Raw genomic sequence first — 12,500 nt, 5'->3', positions numbered from 1 at the left:
CAAATAAAATTATCGAAATTGTGCGTTCTGATTTGGCATAATTTGCGAGGTAACTAACAGTATGCATGGGAGGTTAAGTTATACCTTCTCACGTGTTTACACTAATCGAGAAAGTAGGTCGGCGTGAATATTTTCACAGCCTGGTATGTGAGAGATACTGAAAGAGTAATTTTGCAAAAATAGACTCCACCTTAGTACTCTACTATTATTCATTTTGTTATTTCTTATGTACGTGAGTGGTTTATGGTCCGTTTCGACCACAAACTCTTTTAGCAGTAGATATCTGCTGAATGTCTTTAAAGCAAAGACGATGGCCAGTCCTTCACGCTCTATTACAGAGTATCGTGATTCTCTGTCCAATAATTTTCTGCTTGCATATAAGAAAGGCATTAGAGTTCCCTCATGCACCTGTAACAGTACACCTGCGATGCCCTTATCAGACGCGTCAGTTCTTACAACAAATTCTTTTGATATGTCGGGTAATTTAAGAATTGGTTCTGAACAGAGTAATGCCTTTAATCGGTTAAAGCTATTCTGACACGCTTCTGTCCAAACAATTTTGTTCGGTGACCCATTCTTTGTCAGATTTGTTAGCGGTGTCGAGATGTGCGCGAAGTTGTAAATGTATTTCCTGTAAAAATTTAGGAGCCCAAGTACTTTGCGTACTTCTTTTTTTGTCTTAGGTGGTTGCAATTGTGCGATTTTTGTTTGTTTTTCTGTCTCGGGTGTCTGTGTCCCATGACCAACGGTATGATCAATCCTGCATTTGCAGCTTCGATATTAGTAAACATAGGTTGCGACACTGTGTCTCTATCAAAATACTTTTTTAGCATATTTGCATGGAATGTCTTTGTTGTGTTGTTAATTTTAATCTCGTAATTAACACCAGATCATACTGCTAATACCTTGAATGGTCCTTTCCATGTAGCTAAAAGTTTACTCGAGTCATCGGGTAAGAGTATTAGTACTTTGTCACCAATCTCAAATTTTCTTGACTTGCTTTTTCTATCGGAGTATTCCTTGTATTTCTCTGCTTTTTTAATGACGGATTCCTGTGCTAGCTTACATGTGTCCTCTATTCTGTCTTTCAGGTTTCTTACATATTCGTAAGCAAACATAATTTCGTTATTGTCCTCCTCATTCCCTTTACAAATGTCGGCTACTATATTGATCGGGCCGCGAGGTGATCGTCCATACATCAACTCAAATGGGGAGTAGCCTGTAGATTCTTGGGGTATTTCTCTATATGCAAATAGGATTGCTGGTAAGTATCTGTCCCAATCATCTGGTTTTTTGCTGTCACTTTTCTTAACATATTCTTTAGAGTGCCATTAAATCTTTCACAAAGACCATTTGCTTGGGGGTGGTAGGGAGTTGTGAATGAGTGTTGGATTCCCATGAGTTTCATGGTTCCATGCATCATATGTGATGTAAATTGGGGTCCATTGTCCGACAGTATCTCATTTGGTATGCCTATTCTAGTAAAAATTGTCATCAATGCTTCAGCTATGTGATCCGATGTAGTTGATTTCAATGCTATCGCTTCTGGCCACCTGGTTGCGTAATCGACTAGTGTTAGTATGTGTGTATGGTTTCTATCTGATTTTGTTAAAGGGCCTATAATGTCAATTGCAACTTTTTGAAAAACTTTTTCAATAACTGGGGTTGTCTCTAATGGCAATCTCGGTATTCTGCCTTTTGCGACTCTTCTTTGGCATGTGTCACACGATTTCACATATTCTCGGACGTCTTTAGTAATTCCAGGCCATGTGAAATTCTCGGATATTCTCTTCAATGTGGAAGAGCTCCCAAGATGTCCAGAAGTTATTGAATCGTGCGCTATTCCAAGGATTTTGTTTCTGTAAATACTCGGCGTGACCAGTTGTTTAGCTATTTTGTTTCTTTTCCTATGAAACCTGAACAGAATATCTTTTTCAATGATGTATTCAACTTTTGATTTCGTCCCTTTGTTTGCGATATTGAAATATGATGTTAAAGTCGGGTCCTTTTTCTGTTCTTCGATGAACGTGTTCCTGTCAAATTGTTGTGGTTCAAGAGAAATAGTCATTGGCTTCTCTGTTGTCTTAGTCATCTTTCTTGTTTCTGCTAGACAAGCTGTTTCTTGGGTTAATGACCATTCTTTTACATCTGTTGGGTTGTCTTTAAGACCTTTTATATTGCCAACAATAACATCAGCGACGGGGTTGGGAAGTATACAGCATTCCACTATTCCTGTATAGTATGGGGTTTCTATGTACACGTTAGCTGTTTCAAAGGTTTCAACTATGCCACTGAATGTGATGCATTGTACCGTTTTTCCAGTTTTGTCTTCGTCATTGATCAAAGATGCTTTTATTCCTACTGTACTGCATCCTGTGTCTCTCAATATTTTGCAATCAGTTCCATTAGCTTTGCCTTCACAAAAAAATAGTGATCCTGACTTGTGAGTTTGTGTTAAAAGTGACATACCTTTCACGCAATACACATTTATATTTTCTCCTGACATTACTCGTGTCTGATTGTTTACACTTGTTTGGAGTGATGCATTTGCAGTTTCTTTTGGATATCCCACGATTTTGTAACATTTGTCTGCTGTGTGGCCTTTCATTCCACAATATTGACATTTAATTATAGGTTTGTTGGTTTTCTTATACTCAGTATTATTGTCAGTGCTATTTCTTGTTTTGTTTTGATAGGGTCGGCTATGGTCTCTATTGAACTGTTTGTTCCATGGTTTGTTACTATGATCATCTTGTTTCACGTGCGTGTTCGAGTGATTGATCGGCTCGTTCTATTTGAGTATTGAACTTTAGGTGTACATGGACTCTGAGCAGCGGCAGCGTAGTATGGTTCCTTCAATGTTCTGCTAAGGGGTGTCAATGGATGTGCGCTGTTAAAATTTTCTGCGTAGATTTTTAATTTGTCCAAGTTTTCTGGCTTTCTCTCTTTAAAGAATGCGACTAAATCTGGGTTGCAAGCTTGATAGATTCGATTCTTCAGCGTGAGATAGTAAAGGCCTGCAAAGTCGTCTTGTTTTACGTTTGCCAACTCAAGCCACCGATTTAGAAATTGAGTAATTCGGTTCACGAATGTATTAAAGTCTTCTCCACTTTCCGGTTTTGCAGTGTGAAACCTTTCCTGGTAACCATCTTCCGTTAATCTAAATCTTTTTAGTAGAGCGTCTTTAATTTTACCATAGTCATCTGCATCTTCAGTTGTTAAGGTATAGAAAACTTTTAGCGGTTCTCCAGATAAGCAGTTAATCAAGGCTGTGGCCCATTTGCTTTCTGGCCAACGATAACCTTTAGCCTGAACTTCGAATCGGTGTAAGAAGGATTCTAGACAGTCTGAGCGTTCATCGTATGTTGGCATGCGTGGAAGTTTCACGAAAAATTCATCACTATTATTATGTTTTCTTTCATGACCGGTTTTTGTTTTTTCAATTTCCAGCATCATTTGGGTCCTTTTGGTTTCTTCTTCTGCTAAAGCTATTTGTCTTTTTAGTTCCCTTTCTTGGACTCTTTCTTCTCGTTCTTCTCTACGAATTCTTTCTTCGTGTTCTTTTTCTTCTCTACGAATTCTTTCTTCATTTTCTTCTCTACGAATTCTTTCTTCTTTTTCTTCTTTTATTTTCTCTTCGCACCATGAAAATATTCTTTCCTGGGGTATTTCTAAGTCCTTTGCGAGACTTAAGTATCTTTTATATGCTTCCATTTTTGCAATAAATTAGTTACGATATTTTATATATATTATATTGACAGGATACTGTTACTGACTGTTTTATTTATTTACACTTACTGGAATGAACTGTTCTATTTTTAGAAATCTCTCTCTCTTATTTCAACTTATTATGTATGTTGAATTTGATGCCTTTTATCGTTATATCTTATAAAGCAATGTGTCAATACAATGCGGAGTTATGACTTGAGTCCATAACAATGTGTCAATCGCGTGTACTCTAAACTATGTTACTACGAAAAATGTATCACCAATGTGTGTGACTCGTCGTTAGTTTGTGTACAATTATTCGCAATGACGCTAATATACTAGAGTGTGATAACAATAATAGGATGCCAAAATAATCCCAAGTTATCTATCACTAAATATAACACGACGGCTAGTAGACTCCTTTTATTATTATTTAGTTTTTAAAGACTCACTTTTCAGAACATAATATATAAGTGGTTTCGGTAACAGTAATATGCCAAAAATGCATTTAAAACAAATCACTATGCAAAACAAATCACGATGTCTATAGTTACTATGTGATGCCCAACTCATGTAAAAGAGAATAATGAAGGATATATTTACCAACTCAGTTCGTGGCTGGGACCTCTCTCTTGTTCAATGGTTGTTCAACAATTGTAATTAGGCCTTGAAGAGTGTTTAACAGTGATGTCTGAAATACAAAACAATAAAATATCGTAAGATTTACAATAGTTACAAAATGTGTTCACAACACTGAGTGATTGGATGATAGGTGAATGAATCGTTATGGAATGTAAACATATTGAAAACAATTCATGAATGAGGCAAACAACAAAATGAAATGAGTGATATAATAACAAAGTGGACAAGGAATGAATGAATGAATGAAAAACTGAGTGAATAGATGAATGAATGAATGGATAATGTATGAATGAAAGAATGAAGGGAGGAATAAATGTATGAATGATTGGATAAATGAGTGAATAAACGAATGAATGGATGAATGAATGAATGAATGAATGAATGAATAAATGAATGAACAATGAATGAATGAATAATTTATAAATGAATAAATGAATGAAGGAATGAATCAATAAAATGCTATTCAATTTGAATGAAAGAATGAATGGATAAATTGCTATTCCATTTAAATGAAGAAATGAAAAAGAAAAAAAATAATCCTGTAAATAGGGAGTTCAATTAAAATATGATCAAGTGGGGCAATTAAGAGTTTTACAATTTAAACTTTAAAGTTAGATGAAATAGATATATGTAACTAAATAAATTCAATTCTTTGTATGTGTCCCCTCCAAAATGTCATGGTCTCAAGTGAGTAAAGAGCTACTCGACTATGCATAAAGATATATGTAGAATGAGGCCCCAGAATTTACTAGTTACTATAAATGAAAAACAATTAACGATTTGTTTACAATGAAATAAAAATAATGATGAAATTTAATTAAAAGAGATAAACAGTGATCGTGGCAGTTACAAATAGAGATATGAATATTTTACGTAACTTATGATAATATGTCAGGTTCGTAAGTTTACGTTTCCAGGCAGTTGATGGGCTTGGATGATCTATTCCTCTGATAACAGGATCGGACTCGTAAAATTCCACTTCCAGGCAATTGGTAATGGGTTAATATGTAATCCTTTGACAGCGGGCTCGGGTTTGATCCTTGAAGTTTATACAATCAAAGTTAAAAGCTCCGGCGTCTTAATGGTGTAGATATGATATCTACAAAGTCCCAAAAGATAAAAATCTTCCAGTATATATATAGGAATAGAACGACTGGTCGTCCGGCATAGATTGTGGAGAGAAAGTGAGTGTCAAATGTTAGACCTATCAGCTTTTATAATAAGTGGCTACGTGACAGAATGTAGAACGAAAAGTATTCACTAATTAGAAATTAATTCGAGGGAAGGCTATAAAAGGAAAGACGATCTAATATTAGAAGGTAAAGTTTATCTAAGCCTACCGAAATATAACTGGAGTGAGATGAATTCAGTTCTTAATAAAATAAAATTTAATAAGATAATTGTGAACAACCTTTACTGTGACAATAATAATAATGATTTAATAAAACAACAACAACAACAAAAATAAATAAATAAATTTCATCATAATTCGTCTTTGTAATCTTTCAATTAACATATTGTTAGCAAGATATAACACATTATTGTATAATGTTCTATCATGCCATGTCTACCCACCGTGACAGCAAACGTAGTTTGCACGAATGAATGTACCCGGTTGAAGAAGAGATCAAAGACTAAGAAACCATGCAATGCATTTGCAGGTGTGTACATCATTAATGTCAAAGTGACATTATTTTTTTAATGCTTTTTCTAAGAATCCAAGCGTGACTCTTATTCTGGAATCTGTATTAACGGGAGACGAGTAGAACCATAATAAATGATTTTAGAATTAAAATGATCCGAAATATTATAGCAGACGACCACTGAATAATAAAAGCAATAAAGATAATAATAATAATAATAATAATAATAATAATGATAATAATAATAATAATAATAATGATGATGATGATGATGATGATGATGATGATGATGATGGTGATGATGATGATAATAATAATAATAATAATAATAATAATAATAATAATAATAATAATAATAATAATAATAATAATAATAATAATGATAATAATAATAATAATAATAATAATAATAATAATAATAATAATAATAATAATAATAATAATAATAATAATAATAATAATAGACTCTTATAGAGCGCATTGTATCCTCCACAACGAGGCTCGCAGCGCGTTACATTACATCAACACAAAACAATATTAAAGGACAACGATTTCTTGAAAACAGACAAGGATTTGGATTCCCGGCTGCTCTGTGGAAAATGGTGTTCCATACAGACGGACCAAGATGAGAAAAGGACGTTGTTCAGGCCTTTGTACGAATGCGTGTGGGAGATAGCCAAACGGGTGGTGTCATTAGATAACGCCAAGGTCGGGTTGTCGAATATTTCTGTATTTCTGTGAGGTAGGGAGTGGCAGTGTTTTCCAGACAATGATAAACTAGGGCAAATGCTTTGAATTCTTACACGTCCTATGTAATTTGTGTTAATCGTGAAGATGTGCACAACTCGATGGGATTTCTCACCTCAGTACAATGTCTCACTCAATAAAGCCTTCATAATTAAACGTCCTGACCTTTGTTGGGTGATCTATCGTCTCTACTAATCTGGAGTGAATGGGCTAGGAATCGGTTAGACGATGGCATCTCTGAACTTGGCTGTGGTGTGTGCTCTTCGCTCATGAAATCAATTCCCTGCTTCTAATTCTGACACACGAAGTCATGTCACTATCAGTATCAGTAGTAATAAACTGTCATTTCATTGTCTTGATCTTCTTCACGCACTTGAGTACCACCGCCGCGGTTACAGGCTGGATGGAACTCATAAGTCGACCCCTGAACCGAATCCATCCACTCCAACAGCATTTGCAGTCCGCCAATACTACCGCTCGCCAGCATCAAATGCTCTGTTGTTTGACTCTATTACACACACACACACACACACACACACATACACACACACATACACACACACACACACACATATATATATATATATATATATATATATATATATATATATATATATATATATATATTACGTTCTAAATTCTTTGAAGCCTTTGTCTTCGTCATGTATTCTCGTCGATATATTTCATGTATATTTTAAACAAATGCATTGAATTCTTTATCCCGGAGACATGGTTAAAAAAGTATTCTTTTGTTCATTTTTCATCCATTACAGAGAGGATTTCATTGTAAAGTAACTATCAATTCATCAAGCCACTGATAATTATCGCAAATATTGAATAGTGATTTATGTAAATTTAATGCAATTTTATTCTTTGATTTTCGTCAAATTCTAGATCATTTTTGGCAACATAAACGGTCAACTTTCTCCGATGCAAGCATGGATTCTAGATATAGTACATTTACTGGTAATAATGACATAGGAATTGGTGAGTTTTTTGGTATCATTCTATTACTTGACCTCTGAAATCAACATGGATAGTGTCGACGTAATAGTGTCTGGATACGTTTTCATAATTTCTCTCATTTCGGCAAATATAAAAACAAAACCCAATAAATATTGAACTTTATATGATATGTGATAATAATTTTCATTGTTCTTCTAATATGCTTCCACAGTCGTGACGTCACTTCACCCGCAATAACGCAGGGTAACTTAGTAACTGGCTCTAAACTATCGGAACAATGGAATACTTCATCGAGGACCATAAGCGTGTCTCCAGAGGAGAAAAACATTATAAACCTGATCATGTTTTGAATTTGATACATTATGATGACTTGTGAAAAAGTTATAGCCAGCATGTAGAATAAAATGTACCAATTTTCTTTGTTTAGAACTAAGCTGCTCGTTGTTGGGCGACGTGACATCAGACTATTGAATCCTATTGACTAGCTGAAAGTCAAACGTCTTTCACTTGTTATCTGATAGTCAGTGTACGTTAATGGACAAGATTATAACAAATTTGACAAATGTAAAGCAATGGGCTGGTGTACCGTAAGATAAATGTTGGAAGGACAATCCCGAAGCTCTGACTTGATGATAACATTGACCTCGAAGCAGAAAGCAATGAAGAAATGCAAGTACTCACAAACACATTGACGATGACATTGAAACAGCACGGGATAGAGATCAGTAAATGCAGAAAAAGATAAAGTGAATATTTACTCAATATTTCTCTCCATCTTATTTCTCATCTAGACACCTTTCGTTTTTGGGAATCAGTAGAGAAAAAAGCAAGACGCAAGTTAACAGCTCAGAGGATAAATTAATCTGGCGCTCTTAGAAAACCTTGTCAAAGTCGCCGAGAATGTAACGCAGATACAAGCAAAAACAGCTCGATGGATTTTATTTGGCTATTTTGGGTTTATGGTAGAAACCGAAAGACCATCATATTAACTTTCCATTCACCAAGTATAAAGCCATAAAGTGGCTTCTAAATACTTTTAAAATCGTTTTTAATAAACTTACTTCTTTGTCTAAGTATGAAGGTAACAACTAAAACCCTAGTTCAAAATAAAATTTTAATCTTCCAAGTTTCGGGCTTCATTTTCTTTATCATTTCGATCACAAATCTCATCTGTTTGGTATCATTCGAAAGGTCGTGCCATTCCCACGATGTTTTGCGCATGTGGAGACTCTCGTTACACGAGAAGCGAAAATAGTTCTCTTTTACTATCACCTCTCACTAACAAATAATGTGTTTTAATTACTACGTAGCATCCCATTGAACATTAACCAATATATTTGATATCTTTTTTCACGTTCTAGTGTATTTTAAATTTAAAACTGTCGTAGCTTTGTGATCCGAGAGGCAACTTTCGCTTCGAAACTTGTATAAAAATGGCGATTCCAGTCAACAACTTGCGAGACTTCATAATCTTAACAATGATGATTCCGTTGTTTTATCCGATTTTATATCGGATTATATTCCTATCTTGTCCTTACTCATTATATTCATTTTATAATGTTTCTACTATGATCAAGCAAGCTTTGAATGGTTGATATAGCTTTAGTAATGGGGTTTTAAGTGCCGTTGCAGTGAAAGAAAACATTACTCTAACTTTAAATACGAATTTTCTCAATTTCTCATTTCTGCCCCCCTGCGGACATAAACACCCATATCTTAGGATCTAATCAAGATATCGAGGTAAAATAAGGAACATATTGCTCAGTAATGTGTTGGCCTTTGGCCTGTACCACCAACTCAATTTTGAAAAATTGTAGGCTTGACCCTGTTTTCCCAGAGCGCCACATTAATATGACAGAAAGCTCATATTATGGTGCAATGAATCGAGTAAACTTCAGAAATTGCAATTTCTTCCAGCTACCTAAGTGCCAAGTTAACATCTGATGGGCAGGAGGTTAAAAACTGAATTTCAATTACTATCTCTGCCTTGACAAAAAATGGATTAGATCTAAGGTTATCGCCCCATAAAGATGATGATGATGATGATGATGAAAATGATGATGATGAAAATGATGATGATGATGATGATGGTGATGATGACGACAGACCGATCTATTTTGATGAAATATTTGTAGAATTTAGAATTAATCAAACCTCATTAAACATGACAATCTAAATAATTTAAAGGCTTTGGAAGAGTTATTAAATCCTTCACTGGGAGTAAATTATTGATAATAATAAGAATGATAATAATAATATAATAATAATAATAATAATAATAATAATAATAATAATAATAATAATAATAATAATAATAATAATAATAATAATAATAATAATAAGAATAATAATGATGATAATAATAATAATAATGATAGTAATAATAATAATAATAATAATAATAATAATAATAATAATAATAATAATAATAATAATAATAATAATAATAATAATAATGATAATAATAATAAGTGCCATGATGATGATGATGATGATTATGGTGATAATACTGATGATGATGGTCTTGATAAGATAAGACAAGATAAGATAGATAGGATGAACCGTATTATTCCAATACGGGAAATTTCATTATTTTTCACATCGCTTGATTTTAAAAGAAGAACATTATTTAGCTGGTCGAGATTCTACTACAAATCAGTAACAATGTATCATGAAGTAGACGGCATTAAGTGCCGAAGATGCGAATCAGTCCATTCTGTCTGGTACTCGCTCGTAATTTACGGTCTCATTCGTATATTACATATTTCAAAAATAATAATGTTAAAATTTGAGAAGCGTTCAAATTACCTATAAAATAAATGACATTTGATAATTCCTAATTACATCGGGAACGAATGATTTGTTATAGCGTTTTTTGTTTCCCGTCAAATTTAGTAACCTTTAATGTTTATTCCTCTATTCCATTTGAGAGTCCTAAATATGACTTTTACCTCTGACTATCTTATGTAATTTCCTATTATACGAGGTATTTAACATTGTTTTGAAACTCATATCTTTTTGTGTCTATCGTGACTTTCTTTCTAAATTAAAGTGCTTTATTGATTTTCCTCACATCATTTTTCAAAGATTATTGCCCCATTGCAGGAAGGCAATAACGTAAAATAATCGAAATATTACAATCTGAAAACCATTGGGAGAAATTTGATTCTCCTGTTAAAGCTATTTAATTGATGCAGATTGTGTATTCTCTTAGGACAATAATTCATAACTTTCTTTTTCTGTTCTCACAGATGATCCAAATCCTTCCTCAAGAAGCCGAGGTATTTGGAGTTCTGCACAATTCATAGCTTAGCCTTTAATATTTACTAACATGATTTTAATTAATAACGATGATGATGATGATGATGATGATGATGATGATGATGGTGATGATGATGATGATGATGATGATGATGATGATGATGATGATGATGATGATGATGATGATGATGATGATGAAGATGATGATGATGATTATGATGATGATGATGATGATGATGATGATGATGATGATGATGATGATGATGATGATGATGATGATGATGATGATGATGGTGATGATGATTATGATGATGATGATGATGATGATGATGATGATGATGATGATGATGATGATGATGGTGATGATGATGATGATGATGATGATGATGATGATGATGATGATGGTGATGATGATGGTGATGATGATTATGATGATGATGATGATGATGATGATGATGATGATGATGGTGATGATGATGATGATGATGATGATGATGATGATGATGATGATGATGATGATGATGATGATGTTGATGATGGTGATAATACTGATGATGATGGTCATGATAAGATAAGACAAGATAAGATAGATAGGATGAACCGTAGTATTCCAATACGGGAAATTATATTATTTTTCAATAGCTTGATTTTAAAAGAAGAACATATTTAGCTGGTAGAGATTCTACGACAAATCGAACAATGTATTATGAAGTAGACGGCTTTAAGTGCAGTAGATGCAATCAGACCATTCTGTCTGGTACTCGCTCGTATATTTACGGTATCATTCGTATATTACATATTAAAAAATAATAATGTTAAAATTTGAGAGCGTTCAAATTCTATTAAATAAATGACATTTGATAATTCCTAATTACATCGGGAAAGAATGATTTGTTATAGCGTTTTTTGTTTCCAGTCAAATTTAGTAACCTTTAATGTTTATTGCTCTATTCCATTGAGAGTCCTAAATATGACTTTTACTCTGACTATCTTATGCAATTTTCTATTATACCAGTATTTAACATGTTTCAAACTCATATCTTTTTGTGTCTACGTACTTTCTTCTTAAATTAAAGTGCTTTATTGATTTTCATTACATCTTTTTCAAAGATATTGTCCCATTGCAGGAAGGCAATAACGTAAAATAATCGAAATATTACAATTGAAAACCATTGGGAGAATTTATTCCTGTTAAAGCTATTTAATTGATGCAGATTGTGTATTCTCTTAGACAATAATTCATAACTTTCTTTTCTGTTTCAACAGATATACCAAATCCTCCCCAGAATCCAGCCAGGTATTTGTAGTTCTGCACAATCCATACGCTTAGTCCTTTGATATTTACTAACATGATTTTAATGAATAACGATGATGATGATGATGATGATGAATGATGATGATGATGATGATGATGATGATGATGATGATGATGAATGATGATGATGATGATGATGATGATGATGATGATGATGATGATGATGATGATGATGATGATGATGAGATGATGATGATGATGATGATGATGATGATGAT

At 33.5% G+C, this 12,500-nt stretch overlaps 1 protein-coding gene and 1 long non-coding RNA gene across 2 annotated transcripts in view; one reads left to right on the top strand and one right to left on the bottom strand.

Moving 5' to 3' along the window:
- The window catches only part of LOC144960320 (uncharacterized), a 13,671-nt gene extending 2,682 nt beyond the window's left edge, over window positions 1-10,989 (top strand). The window contains exons 2-3 of the long non-coding RNA XR_013642839.1: window positions 7,635-7,727; window positions 10,958-10,989. This is a non-coding gene — a long non-coding RNA (uncharacterized LOC144960320). The remainder of the gene's footprint in view (window positions 1-7,634; window positions 7,728-10,957) is intronic.
- Window positions 1-12,500, bottom strand: part of LOC144960739 (uncharacterized) — a 126,257-nt gene that overhangs the window by 98,414 nt on the left and 15,343 nt on the right. The gene's annotated exons all lie outside the window — the stretch shown is intronic.

This window comes from Berghia stephanieae, chromosome 15, assembly GCF_034508935.2.
Source record: "Berghia stephanieae isolate SIO BIC M18660-M18661 chromosome 15, UCSD_Bste_1.3, whole genome shotgun sequence".
NCBI classification, from domain to species: Eukaryota; Metazoa; Mollusca; class Gastropoda; order Nudibranchia; family Aeolidiidae; genus Berghia; species Berghia stephanieae.
Note: the sequence above shows the minus strand (reverse complement) of the source record. Positions and strands in the feature narration are given on the sequence as shown.